This window comes from Mustela nigripes, chromosome 7, assembly GCF_022355385.1.
Source record: "Mustela nigripes isolate SB6536 chromosome 7, MUSNIG.SB6536, whole genome shotgun sequence".
Lineage (NCBI taxonomy): Eukaryota > Metazoa > Chordata > Mammalia > Carnivora > Mustelidae > Mustela > Mustela nigripes.
Window position 1 is genome coordinate 85,158,451 of NC_081563.1, and position 17,813 is coordinate 85,176,263.

The 17,813-nt window shown below is 46.8% G+C and overlaps 1 long non-coding RNA gene across 3 annotated transcripts in view; it reads right to left on the minus strand.

The window, feature by feature from the left end:
• Positions 1 to 13,845, minus strand: part of LOC132022611 (uncharacterized) — a 109,444-nt gene extending 95,599 nt beyond the window's left edge. For all 3 annotated transcript variants that reach the window (XR_009405646.1, XR_009405645.1, XR_009405644.1), the window contains exon 1: positions 13,642 to 13,845. This is a non-coding gene — a long non-coding RNA (uncharacterized LOC132022611). The remainder of the gene's footprint in view (positions 1 to 13,641) is intronic.
• Positions 13,846 to 17,813: the final 3,968 nt, after the last annotated feature.

Sequence of the window (17,813 nt, forward strand, 5' to 3'; positions counted from 1 at the left end):
GTCTGAGGTGAGGAATAATTAGTGATTCTGGAATAATTTCACATGATACAAGTTCTTGAGGCTCAAGGGAACAAAATAGGGTAGGCTGCTGTTTAAACAACAAAAGTACAATCTTGGGTCTAACTGCCCAGTCTATTAAACATCATTCATTTACTCACTAAATCTTGCTATGCGTTTAATTTCCATGCAAGCAAACCTGAACGCTATTAAGTGTTTCCCTATCTTTATGTGCATCTAGAAACAAGAATCATTTAAAATTTTAAAAGATGATTTCACTTTTCTAGGTGTAATCCAGAGGATATCATTTCGGTCAGGATAATAAAACTTTATGAATAAATACAAAGCATTACTAGCCCATAATTTTTACCTGGTCACTCCCCCCTGAAGTTATACCAAATATGAAATCAGCAATTTTTATCTAGCCTACATTTTTATTTGTTCTTGGAGTATTCATGCTTTATGTGTTAAATAATACTTCAGCATGTTTAATTACATGAATGCAAAATGTAGTGACACAATTTTCCAGAAATTTTTGAGAAAGCAAAGCTTGTTAATAGAGATTCTTAGGTGCTATTTTTAAAATCATATTTGCCACTAGGTGTCTTTTTTTTTAAGTTACCAGCAATTAAAGTTTATTAATGTTCTCTAGATTAAGCCCAAATCATGCTCAATCTTAGCCTACTCTACCAAACACTACTTTAAAATAGTCTGTGGGCCTAATTACCACCTACAATACGTAACATTGCCCTCCTGTATTTTCTCGATTTTTGTCCCCTGTCTCTCCTTGGAAAAAGTAAAGTAAGAAAGTAAAAGGAGACCACCTTCCAAATTACACTGAGAAAACTGTCCTCCCTACAAGACCCTTGAAAACCTGTTCAGCAAATGTTTCCAAGTCATAGCATACGAGGAGACTAAGATTCTAGTACATTACCCGTCTAATGCTAACATTTTAATCCATTGCTAGATGTAACTAACTTTAGCGATCCCAGTCGGACTATATAACATTAATTTAAAGTATTTTGTGATATGTGTATATGTCTCCTCTCATGGGGCTAAGCAGAAAGGTGAACAATTATCCCATCAATATCCTCAGCCAAACCTGGCAAGTCAGGCCCCTCCACCCTTTTTATTTAAATCTGGTAAATATCTCAACGAGAGATCTGTTCAGGTGTGTGTTCCATCTCTCATTACACTGGTAGAATGAAGAATCAAGCACTATCTCACAGAATTCGCTGTGATCTTACAAATTTAATCACTACAGATAGCCAATCTAGATTGTTGAAATTTCGCTCTGTCTTCCCTCTTTTTTTTCCTTAATAGCTACGCAGAAGGGAGAGCAGCCTGAATTCTCTAGATAATTAATTCAACTCTCTGATTTATTTTGCCTTCGGTAGACCTCGCCTGGTTCTCTCTTTAAAAGAAGCTGGTAGTTGGATGAGGGAAGAAAAAAATAAATAAATGTTTTGAGAGAACACCGATACATCTCCCCTTCATGTGTGTCATTGGTAATGTCTAAACATTAAGGCTGACTACCTGAAATCCCTCTCGGGTGTCTCTCGGAACCTTTGCTGAATCAGCTTCACCCAAACGCTTACAGGCTTGGGAAGGAGAAAGAGAGAGGGAATGGGGGGAGGGAGAGAGAAAATGATTAGTCTACGAAGTTGGGAGTTTAAATTGGAGGGGATTGAAAAGGTAATTCACTAGGAAAAATGGTTTGACAGAATAACGTGTAGTCCACAAACATCTAGCTGTTTCCTCAGAGCCTCGTTGGATATGAAACTTAAGATCTGTCAACATTTTATAGTTGCCCTGATTTAATAAGCATTTTTCCTTCTTTTCTTTAACTGCCAAATTTTTTAATAAAATTGAATCTTGGATGCCTACAGTCTGGGGTGTTTTATTTGCTATATTATAGTTCTGTCTGCTGTTAGGCCACAGAATGCCAAAGTATTTATTCTGACAAATCTTTCTATATGTGTAACTTGAGCCTACTAAAATAGTTCTTTACCCACTTCATTAATTAAATCGGCAGAAAAGATTCTTTTACATTCTGGTAGTGAATGACTCTTGGTCCAAATTTTTGAATGAATGTTGTGCATTTTAAAATCATTACGTAGTCTGTGCCTACTCATATTACGCCACACCATCACACAGAAAACTTTCTTAAAATAAAAGACTAATTTATTTTTGCAGTTATTTCAAAACCCATCTAGAATAAAAAGGTTTTTTGCCTCTTTACAAGCAATATTCCTTTTTTAAGATTTTCACTTGTGGTATTTCCATCATTGTGACTTCAAACTTTTTAATAAAGAGGTTAAGAAACAAACCTGGAGAAGCAGCTTGCTAAATTGGATTTTGTTTTTACAAGCTCACCACTAATATTTAGATACCAATGAGGAGTTATCTGTCTTTGAAATACACTCTCTGCAATAAATGACAAATTACACATGGGAACACCACCTTAAATATGTTTTCCAGGAAAGAAATATACATTTAAATAAACATAGAAAAACCAAAATAATATTTTATGACATTAGTAAATGTAACTCTCATTATGTGAGAAAGCTCCTCCTATCATGGTCTTCAAGAAAGTTTCAAAACTTTACCATTGATTCCTTTATTAACTAGGACAAATCACTTTTAAAGCATAACATTTGGGTATAACATTTCTTTACATTTGCCAACACAAAAGTATATTTGGATTCTTGCCAATATATTCATTTTAACTGTAATTCTTATTTTAAGAAGGGAAAAAAAAACTTTGAAAATTCTACGATTCAGAATATTATCTAACCAGAAACAAATAGGTAACATGTCATCCCATGTTAAACAAATCATTTCAAGTATAAATATATGGTTTCAGATTTCCCGTTTACACTCTGAATTATCACTAGACTACTGAAAGTCTTTTGATGATATAAAGGCACATAAAATTAAAATACTTAAAAATATTTTCTTTATGGTAGAATGGAAAATAAAACTAATGCTATTTTCATTGCATTCAGAATTTAATTTTTGTTTTAAAGCAACAGTATTTAATTTGCAGAGGGCAAAATACCTGAATTTAGATAGAATATTTTTATTTTAAATGTGCATTCTAAAATACAATACCTTTTTATTCTACATAAGACAAGTTATTTTAAGTTCGTAGTACTTTTAAATGGGGTGTGCTTAAGATATTAATACTATGCATGTATTATTTACTGATTTCTGTGGTGTCATCTTACAGTTAGCACAATTCAGATTTCAAAATAAATTGTGAACATTTTTTCAATAGGAATACGATTTACTCTCCCAGCTATTTTAAGACTATCTGTTGTACAATGTATTGTTAATCGTAGAAGTTTGCTATATTACACATGGACATGTTATATGCAAATGTATTCAGTTGGGGGTATGTATATATGTTGTTATGTTATGTACATAAACATCTACCCATGTGCATATGTATATTTACATCATGTATAAATATGTGTATATTACCAAAGGGTACTATACTGAAGGAGGAGGAGGAGCTTCTAAGGGTTGCCAAACAATATTTTAGTTAACTGTTAACTGAGTGCTGTTTTCTATGGAAGTAATTAGGTTTTCCTTTTTCTCACAGTCCCAAAGGTGGGTGTTTATAGACATGGTTTAGATATTTACTGTTTTCCAAAAGGCTAGTTGTATAATCGTATGTCAACATAAGCTTTAAATAAATTAGTGATACCCTCCCCTGCACCTTCCCCTTCTCTTAGGAAAGCCTATGGGCAAACAGCCTGATTAATAATTCAAAGAAAAGCTAAATTCTGGTTTTCCAAAAACAAAAACTCATCTCGTTAAACATTAACATCAACCATTAACGTTCTTTATTAAAATGTAGCCATCTATAAATTACCCTGTGACAAGGAATAACTGAAATTCTATCAAGATGTTAGCTGGTTAGGTCTCTTGAGATGAGGATCTGTAAATTTCACTTACAGCCTTTCTCCAGGACAGGAAGTCTTATAAAGTATTGTGGCTAATAGGAAAAACACCTAATATTAATAAATCCAAGAAATAAAAAATATATATACATGCCACTGTTTTCTCCAAATTACTAAAAATCCTCAGATACAAACAGAAGGGCAAAAAGAGGACAACTAAAAGTGTTTATAAAGTTTCTCTTTAGGGTTCTCTGAGCCTCATGCTATTAAAATACAGTTCGGCAATTGGGTTCATATTCTCAGTAATGGAGAGAGTATGGAAGCTTTTTCTGAATTCTCTCTGCCCTGTCTTCCCTTTGAGAGTTGAACAATCTGGATGGGACTGATTAATGTTTTAAGAAGGAGGGATTGCATCTGGCCCAAGTTTTCTTCTGCTAGTCTGCTTTTCTCTTCTCTAATGAGAGATAACTGACAGCCCTGTTTTGTATGAAATTATGGAAATCACAGACTGGAGGAAAGGGAAGTCATTATTTCAGAACTGAAAAGGTGTGGGTGTCTTCACGCCCCCCCCAAAAAAATTGCCCATCACTGGAAAGGAGCCAGTAAACTGGGAAGGGGCTGAGGACAGTGGCACAGAACAGGAGCACAACTAGTCAGCTAAAGAGATAGCCAGAAAGTGATTTTCAATTGATTGCTACCTCCTCCCTACGCGTCCAAAAATCAAAACCACCTCCAAGCAGTTTTTAAGGCCAAGAAAGAGAGGAAGCAGATACACAAGCCCCTGAACCCTGGCTTCCCAGGGAGTGAAATCAAGTCCTCAGAGCAGGCTGGATGATGGAAATGCTCTCGGTGGCATTTCTCAGCGAACATTGTCCCTTTCAGTCTTACCCTCGCTCACGTGAGTCGGGGCATCCATGAATATCCCCGGACCACAAGAGGGATCTCTTTGGGAATCAGACCCGACGAAGGCAAAAGAAGGAGACGCACGTGCAGAGATGGGGTGTGTGTTGGGGGCGGGGGGGGGGGGGTGGTTTACTGCAGATTTAGATCTCGAGGCTGCAAAGGTTACGCTTGCCCGGGAGCATCCCGTACCGCCTCCTGCCCTGCCCTGCGCGCGCACCGCACTCACACGCACGCCCTCGCACGCCCTCGCACACGCACACCCTCGCACACGCACACCGCTACAAGCAGCTCCGCTCGCCGGACTGCTGAGGAGGCAGCCCCTCCGAGGTGCGCTCGCCGGAGGTGAGGCGGCCCGGTCCGGCACTGCCCCCCGCGAGCGCACCGCGCGGCTCTCGGGTCTCCGGAGCCAGCAGGCCTGAGACAAGGCGCGCGACCGACCGCACGAGCAGGGGCCGCCCGGCGCGGACCGGAGAGGGGGCGGGAGCAGGCCGTGGAGGGGATGTCGCCGCCGCCTCCTTCCCCGCGCCTCCCTGCATGCCCTCGCTCCCTCCTCCCGTCCCGCAGCGGGGAGCTGGCGTTCGAAGGAGGCGGTGGCGCCGCGTGCGCCGGGGGAGGGGGCGGGGCGTGGCCGTGGGTAGCACGGGAAGCCCACGCGGCCCGGGAGCCCGTGCGAGCGGCGCGCTGGCTCCTCCCGGCGCTGGCCTGCAGGGGGCGCCGCGAGTTGGCGCCCCGCTGAGGCGTGGGCGGGGGCGCGGGCGCGGGGGGCGGGGGAGAGGCCCCGCAGCCAGCCTCCCTGCGCGGAGGAGGTGCCGGGCGGAGGACCGGGACCGAAGCGGGTTTCCCCCGCGCCGCGCGGTAAGGGTCTGGCGGAGTTCTGAGGCTGGGGCTCACCCGCCGCACCAGACTCAGTGACTGCACGCCGGTCATCAACGAGAGGCCGCGGGGCGTCGCAGCCCGCTCGTCTGTCTCCGCGGCTGCAGGAGGCCGCGAGCTGGCAGGGGGTGTTTGCCACCTGGCTGGTTGGCTTGGCTTGACTCGGTCCTGGCTCTGGAGTTGGGGGGGGAGAAGGGCGGCTTTCTTTTCTCTCCTCCGCACAGCCGCGCAAAGCGTCGCAAAGTTTCCTACCCCTCGGGGAACGACGGCGGGTAAAGTTCGAGCCTTGCTTTCTGGCTGGGACGACCCGAAAGTACCAGAAGTCCGGCCGGCGAGCTGCACCTTCGGCTTCCCCAGCAGTCACCCTCAAATGCACGCCCCTTCCCTGGCCAAGCGTGGATGCGGCCGGTCCTGGGCTGGGGGAACGGGGAGACCCGGAATCGGCGGCCGCGTCTGCCTTTCCGCTCGGCGGGGTTCTGCGCCCCCATCCCCAGGGACTAGCCCACCCTGCAGCATCGTTGGAGGAGGAGAGCAGGGGCCATGCTCCAAAAGTATAGAGTTCAAGTCCTCACAGGCACGGAGGGGGAGCTTGATCTGTCTCAGGGACTCTTCACACACCCCACAGGGGCGCCCAGGGTCAAAAGTGCCTTTGGAGTAAACCTGACTTTGTGAAACCTCGAACTCTAGGGTGTCCACGTCCCTTTCTCATTCCAGAAGTTCAGCTGAGCTTTGGATAGTAATTGTCCCACGTCCTGATCGGGACCAAGCAGCCAAGCCATGGCCAGAGGTGTGCGAATTTTTTTTTAAAGACCCACATCTTATAAATGTGAGATTTTTATCTGGCAGTACAGATTACTTAAAGCGTACCAGTTCTCTGCGATCCAATTTTATTAGGATTTACTCTCATTTGTGCTCGACTTCTCTGGGGAAATAATACTTTGATTAATGTAATCCTGGCCCGGGATCCGCCACATGCCCCTCGCCCCTCTCCCAAGAGAAGGGGCCTGTTTGACAAACAATAACAGCAGTAACTCTTGCAATCTGCCCACACCTTTGGGGGTGGCTGGGGAGAGGGTGACACACGTTCAAACGCCGTTTTCTAAATGCAACGGTGAGAGAAGGGAGCTAGCTCTGCAAGCAGCGAACTTTCCAGAGACAGAGCCCTGGGCATCCAGGCGCGGGGGCTCATGGGGAGGGACTCTAAGTGGGGTGCGCGCGTGGGTGCATGTGCGCGCCTGCCCTCTGATTGCTCCCAGTGTCTGCCTCTTTGTCCCCCGCCACAGGCCTCCGCCACAGGGTTCTGTGCGCTCTTGGTGAACAGTCCCCGGACCCAGGGAGCGTCCACAGCGCCCACCCGCGGCCCCAAAACATCTCGAGAGCAGATCTTAGGAGATAACCAGTACCGACCTGAGGTGCCCTGCAGTTGCCAAAACCTCGGCTAGAAACCTAGAACGTGGGACTAAATTCAACGGTTCTCCTCATGCATACATGCATGTCTCCATCCATCCTGCATAAATGCATACCCTACAAATATGCGGACGGAGGCACGGAGAGCTGCACCTTGCCCTTGCTTCGGGGTGAGAACGGGCGCCCCCTTTCCCTCTCTCCCTCCTCCCGCGCATCACTAGCCCCCTCCCGAAGGGAGAACAACAGCTCAATTACGGAAAGGAGCGAAGGAAAGAAATCCCAGGCTCGGAGGCGCCCGCTGCTGCTCCTCGGGTCCCCTTCCCTTATGCCCCGTCCCCACCCCCACTGTCCCCAGTTCGGGGAGGGCGGGGATGCGGCGGTGCGAAGGGGTCCTGCCCTGCTCCGCCAGAACAAAGCCCACCGCGGGAGCCCGCGGCCGCGCACCGAGCCGGTGACAAAGGCGGGCGGGCGGCGCCGAGCTCCAAGTCTGCGCTCCAGCGGCGGAGCGGGAAGGAGGCCTTGGGAGGTGGGGAGCGATTTGCACCCTGTTTTTCCTGGACTGTTCCCTCTTGCTCCTGTGTACCCAGTGACCTGTTACGGTGACTCAGCCTTCACCTCTTCGCTGTCCCGCACCCCAGTCTTCCTCTCTCTTGTCCCTTTCGGTCCCCAATCGCCCTCCTTTTTTCTCCACCTTACTCCTTTTACCTTTTATCCTTCTCCTTTGGCCTTTTTATTTTTTCTTTTAAATCTCTTTACATTTTTCTTTTCCATAGAAAAGCAATGCTAATTTAACTTCTGAACACCGCTGTGGGCGTTCAAACGATAGTTTGAAAGACCTTTAAAGGCAGTGTTTAGAGAGAAAGGGAATAATGGGATCCTCTTAATTTTATTACACAAACTGTAATCTAAAAAAAAATAAAATGCAGTACAAGGAAGAAGAGCTTGGCCCTGAGACCCCCACAAGTCACCACCTATTCGGGAGAAGTTACTTCCGACAGCCACAAATGGAGTGCTCCGCTAGGCAATGCAGCCCTGGAACGCTGGTGTCCCTCAAGACAAACCTAGTTTCTAGGGAAAGTTCCAATCGGACTTTAAAGCCCTGGCAAAGAATCGCCTATCAGACCCCTGCAAGAAAATCGTAGTGTTTTCGAACTTATGATACTTCAATAATGTGTTTGTCCAAGTCAAATTTTACTTGTTTTTGAGTCGTGAACAAAAAATAAAGGGAAGAGCCTAGGCCATTTTGGACAATACATGCCATGACTTATGGGGATTTTTGCACCCAGATATAATACTAAATTAAGATTTGACCTCTCTCAAGCATCACTGTAAGACTGGATCCTTCCCTTGGGCTTTATTGAGTAATCAGGCTCCCTGCAGAAAATTTGAGAGGAGGAGGGCCTTCAAAGAAGTAGGGGATACCTAACTTTTAACTAGGGACAAACCCCAGTACATGAAACTGCAGAGAGCAAAGTCACTTAGTTCTACTACCGAAGTCTCTTTTCCAAATATAGGGCTGAAATTATATTGCTGCAAACCATGTAGTAGTTGAAGTATCAAATATCAATAAACATTGGTAATGTATTTTAAAGTTGGGAATGTATTTTAAAGGTGAACAAAAATAACCGCACTTTCTTGAAGACTCCCTGTGGCTGAGGGGTCTAGGGTGGGCCTAAAGAGGTAGCCTGACATAAATGGGAACTTCCACATTCACCCAAGAGACGCCACATTTTCCCACATTGGGGAAAATGTCCAAAAGAGCAGCCTTCAGTCTGGTAAGCTGCGCTCAGCTCCTCAGACAATAGCTGAGTGCAAATGCCAAAAGATCTAATAATAAAAAACAGAGACACCAAAGTGCAAGAGTTGTTTTCTGATGTGCCACGATGATTCTAATCCATCACAAAACTACTCAGTTCCAAGCCAGAAAAGAGATACTGTATAATGTACAGGAACGGTCTGGATAGAGTGTTTCCAAAGGAGAGGAGGATTCAGTTCTGTTAGAACCACAAGCTCCGAAAATCCAGCCACCCCTCTGGCAAGACTGAGTTAATATTTCTAGGTTTTGTTTTTAAAAAAACAGACACAAAAATTCATACGCGTTTGTGTGCACGTGCGCGTGCGCGCGCGCGCACACACACAGACACACACACACACACCAATCTGACCTTGGAATATTTTCCTACCTAGGATATACCCACATGTTTTGGTTAATAAATCACCATCATCACCCTGGTCAATCAGCTGGGTTCTATGTTACCTAGCTCTGTGAATTTAAATTCGAAGAAGACCATTGTGTTGGGGGGGGGGGGGAATAGGGAAGCAGGGAGGTGAGAGGGGCAGGCAAGAATAGTCCATCACCACGTTATGTCAGCTATGGCTGCCCTAGCGATTGGTAGTTTTCATTACTAGACTTGCCAGGTGCATACATGCAGCTAGAGCGGGCAAACACTTGGAAATGGGTTGTTTTAAAAGCTTGCACTCGATAACCAACTTAACATGCCTTTTTCATTTAGATTCCACAGTCTGAAATGGCCTGTAGTTTAAAGCAGTCCTACAAGCATCAGAAGTAAAGCTTCTTACTATTTAGGGTGAGAATTTCTAGTGTCTGAATTTACAATTGCTCCTCCAAACCCATCTTAAAAGGGGAAAAAAAAAAAAAACTAAGTGTTTGCTCCCTTCCTACAGATCATCAGATAAAAGTGATACAAAGAACTGGGCTGGGAAGGAGGGGGCTATCCGCAGGCTTCAAAAATAAATAAATAAATAAAAACTTAGCAAGACCAAGAAACAACTCATCCACTGCCAAGATGACAAATACTCATTTCCACCCAAAAGCTGCTGTCCAAGAGCCCCTTCCTTTGTATATGACACACAGTATGGGTTATGAATATGTTTAACATTTTAATTTGTAAATGATAATTGCGAATGTGCTTCTACAAATATCAGAGCACCTTACTATCCTCAAATGGAAGCAAAAGAGTAAATACCCATTTTGTGTTTTGTACGTTTGACCCAGGTAATGTTCTTCATTCTCTCCTTTGGCAAAAGCAATTTCACCATCCCCAACGATTAAAAGCCTGTAGTTTTGCCCAGCACTTGGGATCTTAATTCATACCCAGCTTGATCATTGCCACCTCCAAATCATTATAGAATCCTAACACGATTTCTATAATATGTCAGTTCTCAAATTAACTTGTTGCTTTACCCAGAATTATTATTTTCTGTTTCCTTTACTTTAGGTAATCTGAGACTATAGATATCATAAGGAGCGAGCATTTTTCATTGGTGTGGTATGTGTGTATGTGTGTGTGTGTGTCTTTAAGTACCTTTGCAAGAAAGGAAAGTAGCAGCCAACATAGTTATAATCACAGATCTCATAGAACCAAAAAAATTCACTCTCTAAATATGTACAATTATTGCTTTTTTTCTCCCAAACTGTCTTGCTAAATAGAAAAAGTTTCCTTTCTCCTTAATAATTTTTAAATGTGTTTAGCGACCCTGGACACACAAAGTAAACTGGAGCTTAGAGGCATTTGTCCAGTTCACGTGAATCTTCCCCAGAAGTTCTTTGTCTGAAAAAGTCCGGAGAGCTGAAGAAAAAGCAATGTTTGGACTCAGATTACACAGTTTCTTTAAATTTCCACCTTGTTTTATTAGCACAAACCTGACAGTACATCTCCTGACTAAATGTGAGAGCTCCCGTTCGAAAATCGTGGAATTAAAATGTTGCTCAGACTATCTGCTTTGCTCACAGGAGTCTCATAATCTCTCAACTCTCCTGAAATTGAATGCCATTTATAAATCCAAACCTTGACTTTTTCAAGTCAGTTTCAAAGAAAAACTTCTCCTGGCTGGAACCAGGTTGATTTGGAGTTGAGTTTGAAAGAATAAAGTGTCTTTTCCCTTCTTCCAGAGGGACATTAGAGCTTTCACAAAACGTGCCCCCTTCCTAACAGGCTCTGTGACACATTCACAGGTGCGTTGAACCACTGAACCGTGGAAGCCAGCTTCTCACTTCCAGTCACTCATGGCTTCCCTTCCTTAGTCATAGTCTCTAAATCTCCTTGGGAAAATTGTTAGTGACAAACAGACTAATTCCTCAGAACTGGTCAGGATTTGCCCTTCACTATTTTAGGAAGTTTTCCGCACATTTTTTTTTTCATCCTTTGCTCAATAAAGTTCAGTCTTCATTGGCCGTACCTAAAAATCCCTGAGGCAGGAAGCTTGTGCTCTATTAAAACTTTTCTTCAACTGTGTTAAGTAATATTGTCCCCAAAAGTTTCAAGCCCACAGTTTCCTCTCACCGACGGCTATTTTGTATTTTCTTTTCCCTAACAAGGCTTTCCAGGGTAAACCCCAAATCTTCTACAGCTATAGGAAGTAGCCAGAATTGAAGTAACCATTAAGTATCAAATGGAGTAAAAGGGATACTGGAAGCCTTGACTAAATCTCCAAGAGCCTGAGTTCTATTTAGAAGTCAAAGCATGTATCAAGTTGAAGAACATTTAGTATTTAACAGATAATACCTTAGAATGCAATTTTGCTCTCTTGACTGCTTCCCCAAAAATAGAACCTGAAATGTAGCTTCTTAAGTAACTTATTCTGTGCTCTTGATAATTTTTTAAATGTTTTTGCTTCCATAGCCCAATTCTGTTTCCCAATCCTACATACACTTCACTGAGAGAAATGGACAAATGCTTTTTTTGTTTCTCTGTGGTTTTTTTTGTTGTTTGGTTTTGTTTGGTTTTTTTTTTTTTTTTTTTAACTGTATTTCCTTCAGGGCCATTTCACGGACAGGGATGGGTGGGAGACAGAGAGGTCACGGTCCTCACATTTAAAACCCTGTGTTATGTAATGAATCCACTCCTCATTGTGAATATGCATAGAGAGGTAGGGGTGTTTGTTCCTTTGGCAAGTTTGGAGGAGCAGATTTGCTTTTGAAACAGCTACATTTTACTCAGAACCTGCTAAGGCGAGTCAGTGCGCCCCCTGCTGACAAGTCAACAGTGCGACTCCCGAGCACTTCCAAAGTTTATTTTGTTCAGTAAACCGTGTCATATAAAATTAACAACAACCAATAAAATTAGCTTATATGTTTCAACTGTAAAAGTCCAAAACAAAATAAAGCTAGTTTTAGTGGCGCTAGAAATCTCTAGTTTGGCTTCTTCTCTTTGGCTGAACCGAGGTCCTTTTATCTAAAGCCCAGTGCACAAATATATAGCTTAATGTGACTAGTGTTCTTCCTTTTATTTCTTTCTCTATGGCAACCAATATGCTCTGCTCAGAAATGTTCCCCATCAAGGAAACAAATGATCTTCAGGGAGCAGCTCTATATGGCATCTGGTCCAATGGAGCACAGAGAGTTAACCCCAGTCAAAAGCAACGCTGCCAAGCACGTAAACAAGGAGTGGAAAACTGGTGATTCTTACCACCCCCTCCCCAACTGAAACTGCTTCCTCCCTCCTTACAAACCATTTCACTGATTTGGCATCAACTGTTTCCAAAGAAATTACAAATTTTGAATTGTAAGGTGTTCTGGAAGCAAGCGTGCAATAAAATTCCAGCCATTTGAACCTACCCCCTCATCACATCAGACTCGGCTTTCTTTAAAAAAGAACAAAACCAAGAAGCTTTTACAATCCTCTCCAGCCTATTTCACCAAGGTAAGGTGCCCACACAGGCTTGGCCTTGGCCTAGCTCTTTCCTCCAGCCATATTTATCTAATTAACTGCACCTCGCAAGTAACTTCCCCCTCGATTTTTACAAAACCCAGGGACAGTGGCAAGGGTGGAGGGCCAAAGACGGCTGTCAAAATGGAAAACAAAGTAAAATCTGGTTTTTTATAATAAAGCTCCCGCTTCCTTTGGGAATAAAGTGGAGGATGTCCTGGTTAGTTTTGATTGATCACCCTTTTCTGATGGACTTTCACTACCGAGCTGGGAGGCAGCAACTGAGACTGCTCCCCAGACTCGCCATTAACCAGGGGTGCACTGACTTCCTGCCTCCTCTTCCTCCCCTGCTTCCTTCCACTGTGGCTCTCTGCCCTCCCTTTGCCAAGCCCCCCCCCATCCCCCTGCTCCCAGCAGGAATCCCCCCACCACAATCCCAGACAAGCACACAAGGGTCACCACATCAGCCCTGGCTACAGAAAGGGGGTAACTTCCCCTCTGTTCCTGATTCTCTGGGGGGGGGGGGGGCAAAACAAGAAATATGTATAATACTGCGTGCTATATAATGATTTTTTCTAGGGCTCTCCCTCACAACCAACAATTAAAATTAATAGCACTCTCCTCCCCCACCCCTCAAAAAGTGAAATGCCTCACTACAGGGGAGCTTTGGAATGAGTCCATCTTTTTATGTAATATTTTAGCAGGGTTGAGTGTTTTTACTCTCCCCCAGCACACTTTCCCTTCCTTCCTTCAAAACAGTTGCTCCGTGAACCCTCTCTTGTCCCAAGCCATGAAAATAAGCTCCCAAACCTACAAGAGCATAAACAAACCGGAAAAGGGGGGAGAAAGAGAGAAAGCAGGTAAAGAAAATGAAAAGGACTTACCGAACAAACTTCCAGGATTAGATTTTAAAATAAAAGAAGATGTTTTATTATTTTTTAAAGGTGCCTGGGGGGGGGGGGAGGCATATTCTCAACTCCCCAGAACCGATGCATCCTTAGTCTTCCCTTTACACTGACTCTTCTAAACCCAGCTCTCCACCAGTCTATTATTTTCACCAAAATATATGAAAATGTATGCAAATGAAAATCAGCACTAACTGTTCTCCCCTTGTTATATACTTTGGATTTTTTTTTTCCAGACAAAACAATCACACTCGGCAAAGGGAGGGGGCGGATGGGGTGGGGCTGGGTGGGGGGGGGAGGCTGGGGAGCGACTCGAAAACTAAGTACGCGCAGAAAGCGGGGGAGGACGAAGGGGACAGACCTCGGAACAGAAGTGTATTTCTGTTATCGAGGAGCACAGCGTTTTGGGGGGCTTCCCATATGCACACACACCCTCCTTGAAAAGAAAGAAAGTGGATCTGTTTGCAGAGGCGCTATCACGTTTCATCAGGCCACCTGAGACTGCTTTTGAAAGCGTGTACTGTGAAATTCATAGCAGTAATTTAGACAAAATCCTCACTGTATATTAATGAAAGGCGGCCCCATGGCTCTGTTCCTATCCTCCCCATTCAGTGTAAACAAAACCACGAGACTCTCTCGGTTTTTGAGCCGGATCCAAGCAAAATCGGCAGGAAAGGAAAACACGGGGTGCTGGCACCGACTATTCAAACGTCTGCACCTGGAGATCTCAGATTTATTCAATGAAATCTGTGTTCCGTCTTTTATATATACATATACACATACATAAATATTTTTTTTTAAGGAATCTTAGGGGGACGTAAAAGGGGGAAAAATCCGTTCTGTTTGGGGTTTGGTTACCGCTGCCTTTCAGAGCTGTACCTTAGCAATAATGGCTTTGCTAAAAACCTACCTACGACGGTATCTCTCACCCGGCAAGCAGGAGCTGGAGGAGATCTTAAATCCTACGCGTCTACAGTTAATCTCGAGATCATGCAAAGGCGTAGCTTGCGGCTGGGCTGGAGAGCTCTGGCTTTAACTGAGTACACCTAACTGCATTCAGCCAGAGGAATGATTCCTCGGGAGAGGGCAGCCCAGTTCACAGATTAATCGGAGCACACCGGCGGCTCCGCGACTACCCCAAGGGCCGCCGCTGGAGCTCAGGACTGCCGGCTGGAGGAGCTGGCTGGGGGCGGCGGGCGCAGGGATGGCGCACCCGCAGCCAGGGGTGCGGGATGCACGCCCGCGCACACTCATTAGAAACGATGTATTTATTGAATGTCCGAGTTGGGTTAGTTCATTGGAAATCCCCGAGGAGGGTTCAATTTGCCCTTGTTTTCGTTGCCACTTTCTCTTTTTTCTTGGTTCGCTGAGGTTCCTCTGTGCAGCGTTTCCGCTTGGCCGCGTCCCCCCACCCCCGCTTCTCCCGCCTACCCTGCGCGCGCCCCCTCCCGTCCCCCTTAACTCTTTCAGCCAGGCTGGGGCTGAGAAAGCGTTTGTCGCCGCCAGCCCATTCACTACGCAAACCCATCCGAAACAGAAAAGAAAGAAAAAGCACCACTGTGTCTAAGAATAGCGAGCAAGCAAAACACCACTAATAACCATAGAGGGGAAAATACATACACACACACACACACACACACATATATATATATACATACACACACACATATATATACATACATACATATACATATGCACACACAAGCACAATGTAAGCGGTGGAGGGCGCGGCTAGTGGATCCTGGTTCTTTAGGCCGGCTCCCGCTGCACTGGGAATCCCCGGAGCCTTTGGGGTGGAATACACTTACGATGGATCTATGGGGAAAGGTCGAGCTGATTGCTTTTCAAATACATCGCAGGGCTCTGCTGACCGGCACCCTCCAAACACACAAGGACACGCTCGCTACTTGCTTGAATCCCAGAGGAGGGGGGAGGGAAGAAGGGAGGGAGAGCGCAGAGGCAGAGAGGGGGTGGGGGAGAGAGCAAGCCGCGGCAGCGAGCGGTCCGTCTCGCACGCGCGGGCACCGCGCTGGTCCTGGGCTGCAGGTTTCCCAGATGATGGCATCCGAGAACTTAAACAAAGGGGGACGCCGCCAGCGCAAAGCGACTGCGGAAAGTTGCGGTGGCGGATTTCCAAGGAGCGTGGCCACGACCCGAGCCCTTGGCGATGCGAGCTCTCCCTTTCCACCCCCGCCGAGACAGAGATGGGGGCCGGCTGGTGAAGGAAAAAGGAAACTTTGAAACCACTGGGGATACATCTGCCTATAGGTATTAGCGTGAATGGTGCATCCATGCCGCGCGCTTTACAAATCTCTGGGATGGGGGTGGGGGCGGGGAGGGCGGCAACACAACGCAGTACTAGGTGAAGTGGGTAGGTTGCTATTTTTCATGATTTTTTTCCCCTCTTCATTTTCCTTCTGATTCTAACTCCCCACACACACACACCCCCGCCACCTCCTTTCTCCCATCCCTCCCTCCCTTTTCTCTCCCCTTTCATCCCCCTTCCCAGACTGGTAGCGAACGCCCTGAGCCGCGGAGAGTACGCCAACCTCTTGGCCGGACACTAAGAGTTAAGATGTGGCGGAGGGGGTGGAGGGGGAGGGGCGGAGAGGAGAAAGTGGCCAGGGGGAGGGAGGCTGGGCGGGGGGGGGGGGGGGGGGGGACGACAGATTTCCAGCTTCTACGACGCTCTGCCTAAATTAAAAAGCAACCAATCGGAACGGCCGGAAGGGGGGCCGCGCGTCCTGAGCCAGTCATTCTGGGCCTGCCAATCACCCAGCGGGTAGCCAATCAGCGGGGGCCCTGGTGCTCGACTTCCTTGTATTTGGGAAAGTGTGGTGGTGGGTGCGCGCTCGCGGCGGAGGGTAAACATTCGACAGTCCCTGCTCTGAGAGGGAGGGACAGAGAGCGAACTGTCAGATCCCAGCGAGAGCGGGCGGGCGAGAGAGGGAGAGGGAGTGAGAGAGAGAGAGAGAGAGGGAGGGAGAGGGAAAGTGAGAGAGGGAGAGAGAGCGCGAACGAGGGCGCAGAGCGAGCTCCCGCTGCAACTCCGCTTCGGCTCGGCCAGCGCCAGCGCCGTCGGTGCACTCTACGAGCCGTGCAACGTGCCCACTGGAGTTGGTTGTGTATCAAGGATCCCCTATATGCACACACACACCTCCACCTCCACCAATGCACTCTTCTTCCTCCTCCTCCTCCAGACAACTGCTGGGAAAAAAATAAAACACCAACCCCAACCGTCAGCAACAAGGTAACAGAGCCATTCGACCTCATTTTTCTCCTGTTCAATTTTTTCCTTGTTATATTTGTTTCCTAATTTCTGCCCAAAAGGAAAGATGTCGCATCAGACTGTGACTGTTGCGAGGAGAATGAAAAAGGACTCTTGTTTCAGAGGCAACCAAGAGCTCCGGCAATAGCAACTTCAGAGAAATGCACCATCGCAAGAAGTTTTCCTAGGACAGAACAAAACTTGAAACGAAAGGACCAGAGGAGGAGAGCAGGAGCCAGCCTCTCCTCTCCGCACACGCGAGCAGCCAGCATCACCACGCCTTCAAGGACGAAAAAAAAAAGTTTTACTACTCGAAAGGAAACCGAGTGAAATGTGTTCCTGAGGAGGAGAGAAGAGAGCGGGCGAGGGGAAGGAGCAGTCCGGTGGATGGTCATCCATAATTTGGTTAAGGAAGAGAGGAACGGCTGCTTTCTTTGTTGTCTCCCGTGAAATCTTCACTTAGCAGGTGGACTGAGCCCCGCGCCCGGGCAGAGTCCTCACTCGTCTGAGGACAGCAGGAGGAGCCGGAGCCGGCGCGCCCCGCCAAAGAGCCCGGAGCGCAGGCCCGCGCCCCGCCCGGTGAGCCCCGCTGGAGCGAGCGGAACGCGCCGGGTCTGGGGGGCGGCCACGACCCCCCCTGAAGGGGGCGGCCACGGAGCGCGCCCCGAGAAGCGAGCCCCCCTTCCCAGAGCGCTGCTCCTGCTGCTGCTGCTGCTGCTGCTGCTGACCAAGGCCGGCCGGCGACCCCCGCGCCCTGCCGAGCGGCCTTGCAGCTGCAGCCGGGGGCCGCGGCGGAGGCGGCGGCGGCGGGGGCGGAGGCGGCGGAGGAGGAGGCGGCGGCGAAGGCGGCGGGGCCGGCCTGGGCCCCGGGCGGGGGCGGGGG